This window comes from Protomyctophum bolini, assembly GCF_963924005.1.
Source record: "Protomyctophum bolini genome assembly, chromosome: 16".
NCBI lineage: Eukaryota > Metazoa > Chordata > Actinopteri > Myctophiformes > Myctophidae > Protomyctophum > Protomyctophum bolini.
Genome location: NC_137877.1, coordinates 16,700,956 through 16,714,218, shown reverse-complemented (window position 1 = coordinate 16,714,218; position 13,263 = coordinate 16,700,956).

Sequence of the window (13,263 nt, the reverse complement as noted above, 5' to 3'; positions counted from 1 at the left end):
TGCTTTCCTTCTCCTGGGATTGGCGCTTTCCTTCTCCTGGGACTGCTGCTTTGTGATCAATGCTTTCCTTCTCCTGGGTCTCTGCTGCTTTGTGATTGATGCTTTCCTTGTGCTTCTGGCTATTGATTGGGGGATCATTACTTCCTGCTTCCTGTCGCTTGCCGTGTCCTCCCCTACCCTTCTTCTTCTCTTCATGTACTCCTCTCCTGCACAGAGAAAGAGTTATGCTTCATCTACTGTTTATCCATTTGTACGACTGTCACTCACTGAAAACAACCCTCTTACAGTTCATGTTCATGTTAGTTATTTGTATTAGCAAGAAACCCCTGACTAAAATCACCATGAAGTTGAATAAAAAATGAACAATCCAGAAAATGCTAGGTTGTGAATTTGTGATGTTATATGGGCGTGTCCGGAAATACACTGAAGTACACTGTGCAATGCAAACTAATGGGCGAGTGCGCTCTGGTGCGGTATTTCCAAACGTGCCCATAGTCCCATAATGTGTTTCGTTAAAAGAGACACACCCTTTGTGTCTTTGGAACTGTGTTGAAATTACCCTAACTGTGACCTCCACTGACCTCTGACCTCCACTGTGCTGCCCTCTGCTGGCAGGCTGGGTTGACTCCTCCTCCACTCCTGTAGCTCCTCCTCCTCCTGGCTCCTCCTCCTCCACTCCTCCTTCCTCCCTACGGACACGCCCCCTCCTCCTCCCAACATCCTGCTTAGCATCCTTCCTCGTTTCCCTCAATGTATCTGTCCTTGTTTCCTCGTCGGCTCGCGTTTGTGGTTCCTCCTTTGTCGTGGCTGTGAACACAAAACACTATGTGAACATGAGCCAATCGAAACACTATGTAAACATGAGCCAATCGAAACACTAGCCTATGTGAACATGAGCCAATCGATACAGTCTATGGGTGCAAGCACACTTAGGCGCCAAGAGGCGGCAAGAAAACGCCTGCAGCAGGCGCCTCTTCCTTGTTTTTAGACAGCTGGTGGATGGAAATGACGCTAGTGTGCGGCTTCAACTAGTAGCATCGGCAAAGTGTTTCCCCTTTTTGCCGATTCGACAAGTTGAAGTAAGTAAGTACAAGTTGAAATATAGCGGGGTGCAGTACTAAGTTCCGACACGCGTTTTGGTCCGACAGTCATTAGACCGACAACCTACCTCTATCCCTAACCTAACCTAACCATAACCGCAAGCAGGGGAGCAGCGCATGTTCGATCGGTAGTCCGACCGTTGTTCCCGCATGTCGGACTAATTCCCCGTCGGAATTACGTTCAGATCCCCCACCTATAGCGTCATTCACCAGCTGTTTAAAACCCGGAAGAGACGCGTGGTCGTGGCGTTTCTTGACACTTAAGTGTGCTTACAGCTTTACACCCTATACTGACATGAGGTTATTTTAATGACGTCATAATGAGTTGACATATACCTGCGTCACATTGGTTGGCGCTCCCTCTCATGGCCTGGGGGCAGAGAGCAGAGGAAAAACATCCAGGTGGGAAGAGAAGTCAAACTGCCCTTGAGTAAATCTAGTGTTACTGAGAAATAGTGGCTCATATGTAGAAGTAAACATAGTCATTCAAATAATTGGACCCTTTGATCCCCCCCCCATTTTTTATATAGATTGAATACCTTATGTATGGATGGTAGATGTTTCAGGACCTCTGGGTTCTTGTTTATGGGTGGAAGATGGTTTAGGTTAGCTGTAGGAACATCTTCCTCTGGAAGGCACGCACGCACACACACACACACACACACACACACACACACACACACACACACACACACACACACACACACACACACACACACACACACACACACACACACACACACACACACACACACACACACACACACACACACACACACACACACACACACACACACACACACACACGCGCACACACACGCACACACACGCACACACACACACACAATTTGTCTGTCCCTGAATTACCTCTAATCCCCTCTCAGATGACATGTTTTATGCACTCCATTGTTCCCTTTTCTTCAAAAATAGAATCCTGGATGATGTCGCTACATACATACCGTGGTTATGTGTGACATCATCAAGGTGCAACAGGTCCTGAGTGAATCCTGCCGTGATGTCATCATACAGGGACAGTTGAATGATTTCCCCATCAGGACCCATGAGCAGACTGCCCAGAGAGCTGCCTGCTTGAAACTCTGACAACAAGCAACTTTAAATTAAAGGCATACACATAGCAAAAACACTACGTTTATAGTCCCGCCCCAAATGAAAGGGGGCTGAGGGCACCAGAAAATTATTCCCCATTAATTTTTCCATAGACGTTTCAGAGAAAGACATTTAAAGCCTCGGACAAAGTCAACTAGGATGATGACAAATCATGACAATAAACACAATAGCAAAAATGATTTGTGATGATCATGATTTGTCATCATCCGAGTTGGCTTAGTTTGTCCGAGGCGTACTTTCTGAAACGTCTATGGAAAAATGAATGGGGAATTCTCTTCCAGTGCCCTTGAAGGGGGCGAGACTGCGACGCTCTAGGACCAATGGTTAAGAAAAAGAATATAGGCTATATATATATTGTCACTGTAAGGTCACTTGTATGTCGAAAACAGTAACTTTTCAGGAAAATGGAAAAAAGAAGGTGCATGCCGTGTCATTAGTGTCAACTGCAGGCAGGTGTTTTTTGCCTGTGAGATGAACACCCAAATCTCAAATTAAATATGAGACCAGGGAGAAAAACACCAAATGACGTACGATACGTCAATGGCAGTGTGTTGGATTGAAATGTCACAATGTGTACTCATGTAGTATCTGTCACTGTAGTATGATAAAGTAGGACATGAATTTACAAAACAAAAAAGCATGAGTTGAAATATGGAGATATGAAGTTTCTGCCCATTAGCAACTAAATGTAATCACATGAAAAGAGCCAATCACACCTCTCAGTTCCGCAGGCAACACCCCTCTCTGGGGGTCACTGGACTCCCAGGCATCCTGGAGGTCAGGTCCTGTTTGACCCCTCCTCCTCACTACACTCCTTAATACTCCTATTGGAGGAAAGGATGGGAAAGATTACAGTTTTGCGCACAAACACACACACTTACGCACAGTGTATACAGTATTCTGTAGGCTAAAACAGACAGATTGACAGACCTGTCTTGGTGTCCATTCTCCCTGGCAGTAAGACCAGCACCGTTCCGGGTTGGAGACAAACTCCCTCTGGCTTTCTCGGAGCTTGAACCCCAGATGTGTCTAGACACCCACTGTCCCACGAGGGTTCCTGGTGGTCCCAGGACCTGTCGGGGCGGGGGTGGGCCAGTTGGTTTCTGGGAACCATGGTGTATAGAGCGTCGCAGTCCCTCCCCCTTTCAGAACGACGAGTGGCCCAGGAAATGAAATGCAATGCATTTCTCCCATATGATTTTCTTTAAGTATTTATTTAAAGACGGTTACGCCGCGGACAAAGCCAACTCGGATCGTGACAAATCATGACAAAGAACACAATATTTTGGGCCGATCAAATCATTAGAAAGAAGAAAATAAAGGCAGGAGACAACACTTTTTTGTTTTTCTTCTTGATCGGCCTAAAACATTGTGTTCATTGTCATGATTTGTCACGATCCGAGTTGGCTTTGTCCGCGGCGTAACCGTCTTTAAATAAATACTTAAAGAAAATCCTATGGGAGAAATGCATTGCTTTTCATTTCCTGGGCCACTCGTTGTTCTGAAAGGGGGAGGGACTGCGACGCTCTATAGCAGTGGTTCTCAGTGGGACCCTCCCCCACCCCCCGACTAGCACTTGGAATTGTGGGAGTTGAGGCATTACATTTTGTTTGACTGGGTTCCACACACACATTATTGTGACAATAGCCAATCTACAAGCTCACAGCGCTTTGCAATTTGCTTGTAGATCGGCTATTTTCTAAATGTTTGCCTCTTTCTTATATTGCTAATATTTGACAATTTGGTCAATGTTTAACCATTCATAAAAGGTCTTAAAAGTGCTTAAATTGTCACTTGTGCAGATACCCTACAGTTAATTAATGTACTGTATGTTAATTTGTTTACTGAGAAAACAATGTTGCACATTACGCTAATTATCTGGGGAACCCCCAAAATAATTTGGTGAGTGGTGACCCCTCTGGTGGTCCCGACCCACAGTTTGAGAACCAATGGTGTAAGTAATTACACATACTCAAGGAATTTGAGCTATTTACTTGTTTATTTCCATTTTCCGATACTTAAAATATACTATACTTCCTACATACATCCTAGAGGCAAATATTGTACTTTTTACATCACCCATTTTGTGCTATTTAAACAAAGTTTGGACATGTTTTTAAATGTTACTTCTACTTTACTTTTGAATACATGGCTTTTATCTTGTAACAATTAAGGTATTCCTCCATTGTGGTGTTGCTCTTTTTATCGGGTAAAAAAAACAAACATCTGAGTACCATTACCTGTGGGGTTGGTCTTCCAGAATGGGTGGGAGGTGGTATTTCAGCCCAGCATCCAGACCAGCTCCAATCTGCTGAAGATCCAACAAACACTTTATTACACACCAGGGATCATCAACATTTATCAGTTCAAGGACTCTTTAGTTGAGAGAGAGATAGAGAGAGATGAAGCAGGGACCCCCAGTATATCGTATATTACAGAATATAATAATATTCTGTGACTACTTGAAAGGTAAGGAAAATGAAAACTTGCTAGCAGCTAGGGCTGAAATTCTAAATTATGTATTTACTTACTATGGCAGTAAATTAGTTTTAAGGTCAGAGGTCATGTGTTACCATGATTACCATGTCTACTGGTTCCCCCTGGGGTTGTCGCTGCGAGGTCACAGGGGGGAGGGGCGCACCTGATAGAAAGAAAGGAAGAATGAAAGATCCAATGTTATTTAGTCACAAACACTTGTTATTTCTTTGGTTCAATACCGGCTAATTTTGCAACTTTTCACGACTCTTACGGAATATGGAATTATGAAATATGGAGATAGGCCTACAATGTTTCTTGCCCGACAGTAATGACATGAACAAAAAATAACATTGGGGCCAGGGCGGCAGTGGTTCGTGGGTAGAGTGGTCGCATGGCAACCGGAAGGTTCCCAGTTCGAACACGGGCTTCTCCCCCATGAGTTACGAAGTGCGTTACGAAGTGTCCTTGAGCAAGACGCTGAACCCCTAATTGCCTTGCTTGGTTTCCTCCGCCACCGGTTTGTGAATGTGTGTGTGAATGGATGAATGCAATGCACAAATCTATGTAAAGTGCCTTGGATTAAGGCATTATTATATAAATGCACCATTTACAAAGACTGTCTTACCGGCCATGTGGGCCCGTCTGCTCCCGGCCAGGTGCCCTCCATAGTAAGTGACGTGGGACAGCCGACTGTTGGTCCAGGATGAGTCCACGGTGGCCGTGTTCAACACACACACACCCTGGTCCTCCGTGTCAGAAGCCTGGTTCTGGTCCTTCGTGTCAAAACCCTGACTTTGGTCTTCCATATCAATGCAGCTGTGATTCAAATCCGCTCCATGTTGATCTGTAGCGCCTGTCTTCATGTACACACAGTACACGTCACCTCCTGCTCCAAGATAAGAATACTGACAGCAGACGAGATGAGAGGAGGGATAACATGAAGGAAAGAGAGTGGTGGAGAAAAGAGTACTTTAAGAATACAAAACACAAATGACAGCAACGTGAAAAGTCACACTTGATGTGCTTAAAGGATCACCTCCGACCTCACCCATTTTCATATCATCATACAATTGTTACTTACTTACTAACAATATTCATTATAATATGGTACAATTTGTGTCTACTCTGTGTCTCAGAGGAGGGCTGTAGACAGTTCAAACCTGCCTACCAGTGGCATCATCGGTAGGCAGGTTTTCAGCAAGGGCGATTTTTATTTATTTAAATTAATGCAGACAACAATGGCTTCTATTATAGCATGCCTGCCTGCAGTTCCTATACCTATGAGCTTTCAATTCCTCATCGATGGTGTCACCGGTAGGCGTGTTTCTGAACTGCTCACAGCCATGAAGATGAAGTCGTCCTTTAACAGATGTAGGGGTGAGTCTATGCGTCCACTTTAGACCACTTGCGTTGTCCAAACTAAAATAATCCTCACATTCGTCTAATTTACGGTATATCCTAACCCAATTTTGTCCCAGTTTGGATGAGTAGCAGATCACCTGAGGCTGTGCTGGTTCACCTGGGGACCTTCGTCCGTGGCCTGGCACAGGATGGAGCTCTCTTTGTGGAATAGCTGTCCTCCTGGATGTATGGAGAACCAGCCCTGGATTAAGTTCTGTGAGTGGGATGGGGTTGTTTAGTTAACAAAAATGAAAGAAATCTAACACAAACCAGAATATGAAATAAATACATTTTTAAAAACACATTTTAGTTAACTGAAATAAAATAAAATCACACCTGTGTGAAGTGAGGGGCGCTCTTATCATCGTACATCATCATGACATAACATTCGTAACAACAGTCTATTCGCTCACATATTCAACACATATGACGTAAATTCTCCATTAATTGTCAATGGGGGGGGGTCATGCTCAGACATCAGCTGCTGCAGGGATCAATAGGTCCTACTCAGGCAGAGCTGCAGGGGCCAATAGGTCATACTTGGACATACACACATTCAGTCACTCTCAGGAGTGCTTGGCACCGTTCAAACAGCTACAAAAACTGAAACTTTGTGCTAATTAAAATCAAATAGAAAATGTCTTTAGTTTTAGTCTTTGTCAAAAAATCTACAGAAATAGCAGAACATGCTAATCTAAAAGCTCACAATGTGTCATGATGTGACGTGTAGATCTGCTAATTATTTTTGCTATTTGTATGACCTTGTTGAATCTTACCCCTGACTAATCCTACAAAAAACAACTAAAACAAACCAAAATAAAAGTCATCCTTTTCACAAAGATAGTAAAAATAAACTAAATTAACGTGAAATTGAAAACATTAGGCTATTCAAGAAGTAGAAATTCAAAACTATAATAACCTTGTTGTTGGACATCCGTCACAGATGTGTGCCAGATTTCTGGTCCAGGGTGGAGCTCTGTGTCTGACATAGCAGTCCTGGATGTATGGAGCAGATCGAGGCATCAGGAGATACAGTGGCATTCCGACTATTTAGCTTCTACGTGCGGTTAGAGTTAGGGACAAGATTAGTAATGCTGTGAGTCGGAATGGCGATGCGGCGGAATAGCGGGCTTCGGAATGCCTTCGTGTAACCATGGTTAGCCAAACAGTTTTGTTTGATGGGCAGAACACAGCCATCAAACACAAATGTTTGGTCAAACCATGTGACGTCCATTGGAAAAGCATTGAGGCTGCAATCAAACACAGACAGAACACAGAACATACATTCTGCATGTGTGTATGGGGCCTATGTGTGTATGAGGCCTGACAGAATACCTGGAGGACCTCGACTTTGTGGATGATGTTGCACTACTCTCACATGGGTTAATAATGCGGATAAACAACAATTGTCAAAACGCACAAATCCAGACACTGGAAGAAGTCGACAAATTCACATATAATTCGCAATAACCAAACAGGCATTAACATGGAACCCACAAGGAAAACGGAGCAGAGAGAGACCCAAAAACCTGGAGAAGGAGCACAGAGCTTGATGTTAAACAGAAGGGACTGACGTGGAAACAGCTGGAGAGGATGGCACAAGACAGACGAGGGTGGAAACGACTCAACAATGGCCTATATGTTCTGAAAGGAATATAACGGCCTAATTAAGTAAAATATGAACATTTGTCAAGACGGAAATGATTATGATGATTATGCAACATAATCGCAATCATCTCAAATAGTTGCGATCACACAGGATAGAATAATTGTGACAGGCCTACCCAGTCTGTGGTTCAGTCCTCCTGTATGTGTGCAGGATGTCTGACCCAGGACGAGAGTCTGTCTGTGGGATATCAGTCGTGGATGTTTGGAGGACCAGCTCTAACCTGATTTCCCTCCGTGCCTTGTGCCCCTGATGCTCCTGCTCCACATCTGTCAGGAGACACACGTGGATTCTTTGTTTTCATGTATTCAAACTCCAAGCAACAAAACGTACTCTCACTCCCAAAACCAACTGCAGTGACTTCTGTGGGGAAAATCTGACAAGACGGAAAACGTTTGACGTAACGGGGGTCCCCTGCCGAATGTTCAGTCGACTCACGCAGAATATTGTCCCCCCGAGACGTCATACGTTTGCCATGTGCATGGTCAAAGCCGCCCCAAGCCGCCACCTGTTTGTCGTCTTGAGAAAGAGAATACGTTACTACCAGCTGTTTACTTTAATTTAAGTGGCTACTGTAATGATATATAATTAACCAAAAGTTATTATCCATCCATCATTTTACCTCCATGGTATTTCTGTCCATGGGGTCTCAGAGGTTGCGGCTCAGGTGGGTCAGAATTGGAGTCCTGTGGGACCCGGTGAGGTCTGAGATGGAGCCTGGACTGGCGGGGTGAAGTTCTGGGTGTTCTGGGGCAGGGAGGTGGGGTTCTGGGCGGTCTGGGGCAGAGAGGTGGGGTGCTGGGTGGTCTGGGGCAGAGAGGTGGGGTGCTGGGTGGTCTGGGGCAGAGAGGTGGGGTGCTGGGCGGTCTGGGGCAGGGAGGCAGACTCTGTATAGGTGTGGGTGGGCAGCCATGGTGCAGGAAGGTGGGGAAGGGCAGGAGGAAGGGAACGGGATGAGAGACTTCTGCTCTGAACTGTGGAAGAGTGAGAGAGATGGATATAAACAGAAGCCAAATTACAATACAACACTTGCAAACTCCATCTGTGCCATTTAGATGACATCAGGGAAAATAACATAGATGTGCCTTCTGTATAGACGGCAACAGCATATTCGGGGGTTGAAACCAAAACAAAAGTTATAAACACCCTTCCAGAGTGGAAATCTTTGAAAAGGCTCTGCTTCACGTCTCCATATGAATGGTAAAACGCTGTGATGTCATGGCTCATGTTAGCTCACGCAGCGAATGATGTACAGTAGCCTAAACAAACAGCTGTGATAGGAAGTAGTAGGGAAGTGGTTCTACGCATGCTGCAGTGTGACTGATCACCATGACCTAGCCACCTGGGATGGCATGCACACTACAGCATTTTTAGTCACTGGTGCGTCTCCTTCTAAGCGCAGAATGAAAAGTGAAAACGCAACAGCACTTTACAGTTTTGTCGTCTAAACGTGGCAAGGACTCAGGAGGTGAGGATTAGTTGTGAGTCCAGAGCAATCTTGCAGTAGCCACATTCCAATTACGTTTCTGCCTACTCACTCCCTGTCAGAGTAATGGGGATCCTTGAAATTACAAAGTTTGAGAACCATTGTGCTACACTAAATGTACAGTATATATTGGACTGGAAGACAATGTGGAGTGAAAGGAAATTAAGGTATTGGAATTCATCTTATGCTTCTACCTGCTTGTTGCCGTAAGTCAAGATGGCTGCCGTCAGCTCCCTTAAGGTGCTCAGCTGCTGCTGATCCACTTCCTGTCTGGCCTGCTGCAAGCCCTCCCTCCTTCTGTTCCTTCTCTTTGATTGGTAGGCGGTTGCCAGGGAGACCAGGTCCTGGAAGCCGAGGAAGACATTCTGTTACAGTGGTTGAGTGTTGACAATATATTTGTATAATTTTGGATACTTGATTGATTTTCTCTCAATACCTTTAATAATAATGTTGTAGCTACGTTTGATGCAATTTATATAAAAGTAAAGCTAGCCTATACTGTAGCTTTGCAATTAAAGAAAGGTTATTTTTATATAATCCCTCAATGGTAGATCTTTCACAATAACTATTCCACACATGTGTATTTGACAACTTCCCTAAACATTATTAAATATTGTTTTTAATCCTGACTCGAGTGTGTCCCGCCAAATTGATGTTGCAATGGAAATATATTTAATCTTGGATTATACTGTTAATAAATACAGTTTCTGACGATGTGGTGTTGCAACAAATACATGGGCGCTAAGACCAGTGTTGGGCAATATTATTCAGGAGAGCAAAGTGCTACTTATTTAAAATATGACTTTATTATTATATTAAAATATTATTATTACTTAAAAAAATATATAGTATACCAATAAGACGCCCTAAATGGTGAGGTCGCGTGCACACATCCGCCTGGGTGACGCCAGACTGCTGGGCGAGCGCTGGCGCTTTGGATGGGGGGTCAGATCAACATATGGAATTAATTCTGTACTGGCCACGGATATATGGAGCGTGTCTTGAGTGTACAGGGTTTGATGAACAGGAATCAACAGGAATGTCAGAACAGGTCAGCTCCATATATGGAGATCTAAGGGTGGCAGCGGGGGGAATGTCTTGAGTGTACAGCGTTTGATGAGGTCTGGCCATATATGGAGCCATTGGAGTGTGTCTTGAGTGTACAGGGTTTGATGAGGTCAGATCAACATATGGAATGTCAGAACAGGTCAGCTCCATATACTGTATTGAGATCTAAGGGTGGCAGCGGGGGAAGTGTCTTGAATATACATGGGATATGATGAGGGACCAGGTAGGGCCTGTTGAGAACTCTACTAATAACTGTGGGGCGGGCCCGTCTATAATTTGAATGGACAGGCCGTATCAGTCAAAAGAAGAGGAAGGATGGGTGGGGAAGGACTGATCAACATATGAATGTGAGAACAGGTCAGCTCCATATATGTCAGATGCAGAGTTGCTGGCTGGCTCCATATGATCTAGGTGATGATCCAGTCTTCTCCATGTATGTCTATCCAGGGTTTGATGAGGTCAGTGTCGTGACACAAGGTGTGACACAAGGTGTGATACGATGCACTGACTGACTGACTGACTGACTGACGGGAAATGCAGATTTTCATAGTAAACGCAACCTACAGTCGCAATAAAATTTCATATTATATTACATATAATTTCCCCCCCCTAACTTCCATAAATGCTATTTCATAAATGCTAAAGTGATTTTGACAACTCCATTGGACTCTCAAACTGTCTGCTAAAGACAACTAATTCCACAATAAAGTCACAATACCAACCTTGATGAACAATCTTCATTTAAAAAAACGTGCGCACACAGCCCCACACACACAAACACACACACACACACACCTGTGAGTAAAGGATCAGGGGTCCTTTGCGTGTGCTATAGGTCTTCGGAGGGGCGGGGTCTAGCCCACCCAGCAGGTGACCGCTATTGGAAAGCCGCAGCAGGGAACCATGTGACCTCCAGATGTAGTAATCCTATTTGACGAGAGGGTGTAAGGCGAAGGCTTCATTTGAATACTCTTTGAACAGGAGCATACTTGAATTAAGTTGAATAAAAGTAATCCAGTGCAGTGATAGGTCGTTGAGACATGGAAGAAGGTTCATTTTATAATTTCCCAGACCCCCTTCATTCATTCATTCAGTATTTTCATTTTGTTCCTTTAAATCAGTGCTTCCCAAACTTTTTCATGTCAATTAAGGACCCCCAAAATGTCAGACGGACCCCCCCGATTTGAAAATATATGCCAAAGACATACTCACAGGCCTCTGGGGCTGGCCCCATTGGCCCGTCTGTACTCACAGGCGTCTGTGGGCCGGCCCCATTGGCCCGTCTGTACCTACAGGCCTCTGGGGGCTGGCCCCATTGGCCCGTCTGTACCTACAGGCCTCTGGGGGCTGGCCCCATTGGCCCGACCTCTTTCTGTCCAGTGTTGGGGGATAACGGCGTTACAAAAACTGAAACTATACATTCTCTCAGGTTATCCTCGTGACACATTCTGTATCTTAGAGGGAAAGATTTACAGACAGTACATATTTACATATCGTACAAATGTATGTTCTATAAAGTAACAATGTAATTCAGGGGTGCCGTGAATTAAAAAAGTTATTTACTGCATGATGGGGTGACCTGTGACAAAACAGTTTGAGAACTATAGTCTAGACGTGTGTCGTATACCTGTGGTGTGTAGCAGACGTCTAGACGTGTGTCATGGCGTCCTGTGTTTTTGTGGGAGAACACGACCTGTCCACAGCCTCTACTCAGAGCTGAAAGAGTTAAATCCTTCATTCTGAGTCTCTGAAACACAACATACATCATATCCATACAGTATACAACTCAAGAGCCATAAACGTCAAGACGTCTAATTGCCAATTAAGTCCCGGATGCCACGGACGACAAGACGTCTTCCCTTGGGAATTCAATTATTATTATTTTTTCATCCATATTTTGAAAATTCCTCTAATCTGGTGTACAGGTGATGACATGCACATTACATGCATAATATAATTACAAATTCTTTCTTTCTTTATAATGGGAAAATTGGCACTCAAAGCCTAAACTGGTGACCACCAGGTGGCGCTGAGTTGGATGCAAAAAAGGTGTTCTTTTTTATTAACAGTGTTAAATAGCTCTTTATTGTGAGAATAATCATTGCTATAGTATTTGTTCAGTAACAGTGTTAAATAGCTCTTTATAGTGAAATTAATCACAATACTACTTTTACTCAAATCCAATTTGAATACAGGACGTTTACTTGTAAACAGATTAGTCTTGTGTTTTGGTATATTGGTACTTTTACTCAAAACTCTTTTTACATAAATGAATTTCCTAATTTGTCAAACAAAACTGACATGTAAAGTTCACACCGTGTTACTTCACGACATGATAGCAGATCAACACTTTTTAACATTTTGAAAGTAAATGTTTTGAAAACACAAGGTTTCCACATTCCACCCAACAGTGACGATATATATACAAGTTCTAGAACTACTGTACAAGCTATAAGTACTGTCTGTCTGTCTGTGTCATGAGACTAAATGTTTATTTCTAGTTACATGTAAGTCTCGTACCTGAGATTTGCTCTCAAAGATGTACTTGTCCTCTGCACTCTCTCTCTCTCTCTCTGTGTGTGTGTGTGTGTGTGTGTGTGTGTGTGTGTGTGTGTGTGCATCAGCTGATGCCAAGGTAACACAAACACAGCCACTTTGACTCCATCCCTAGCAACAAGACCTCAAAACACACAACACACACATGCTGAGAGCATAGCAACAATTAAAGCCTGTGCGTGCGTGCATGCGTGCGTTGGTGCGTAAATAAATAAATAATAAAGAATATATTGTATGCTCAGAGTTGTTCTGGACACTATAGGCCAATTGATTGATTTATTAAACTCATGTTTATTAATTGTATTAAGAGTAAACAAATAAACTACCATCATGCAAAATGTTGGACAAAATAGTTTATATCGAGGTGCTCAGATGTCCTA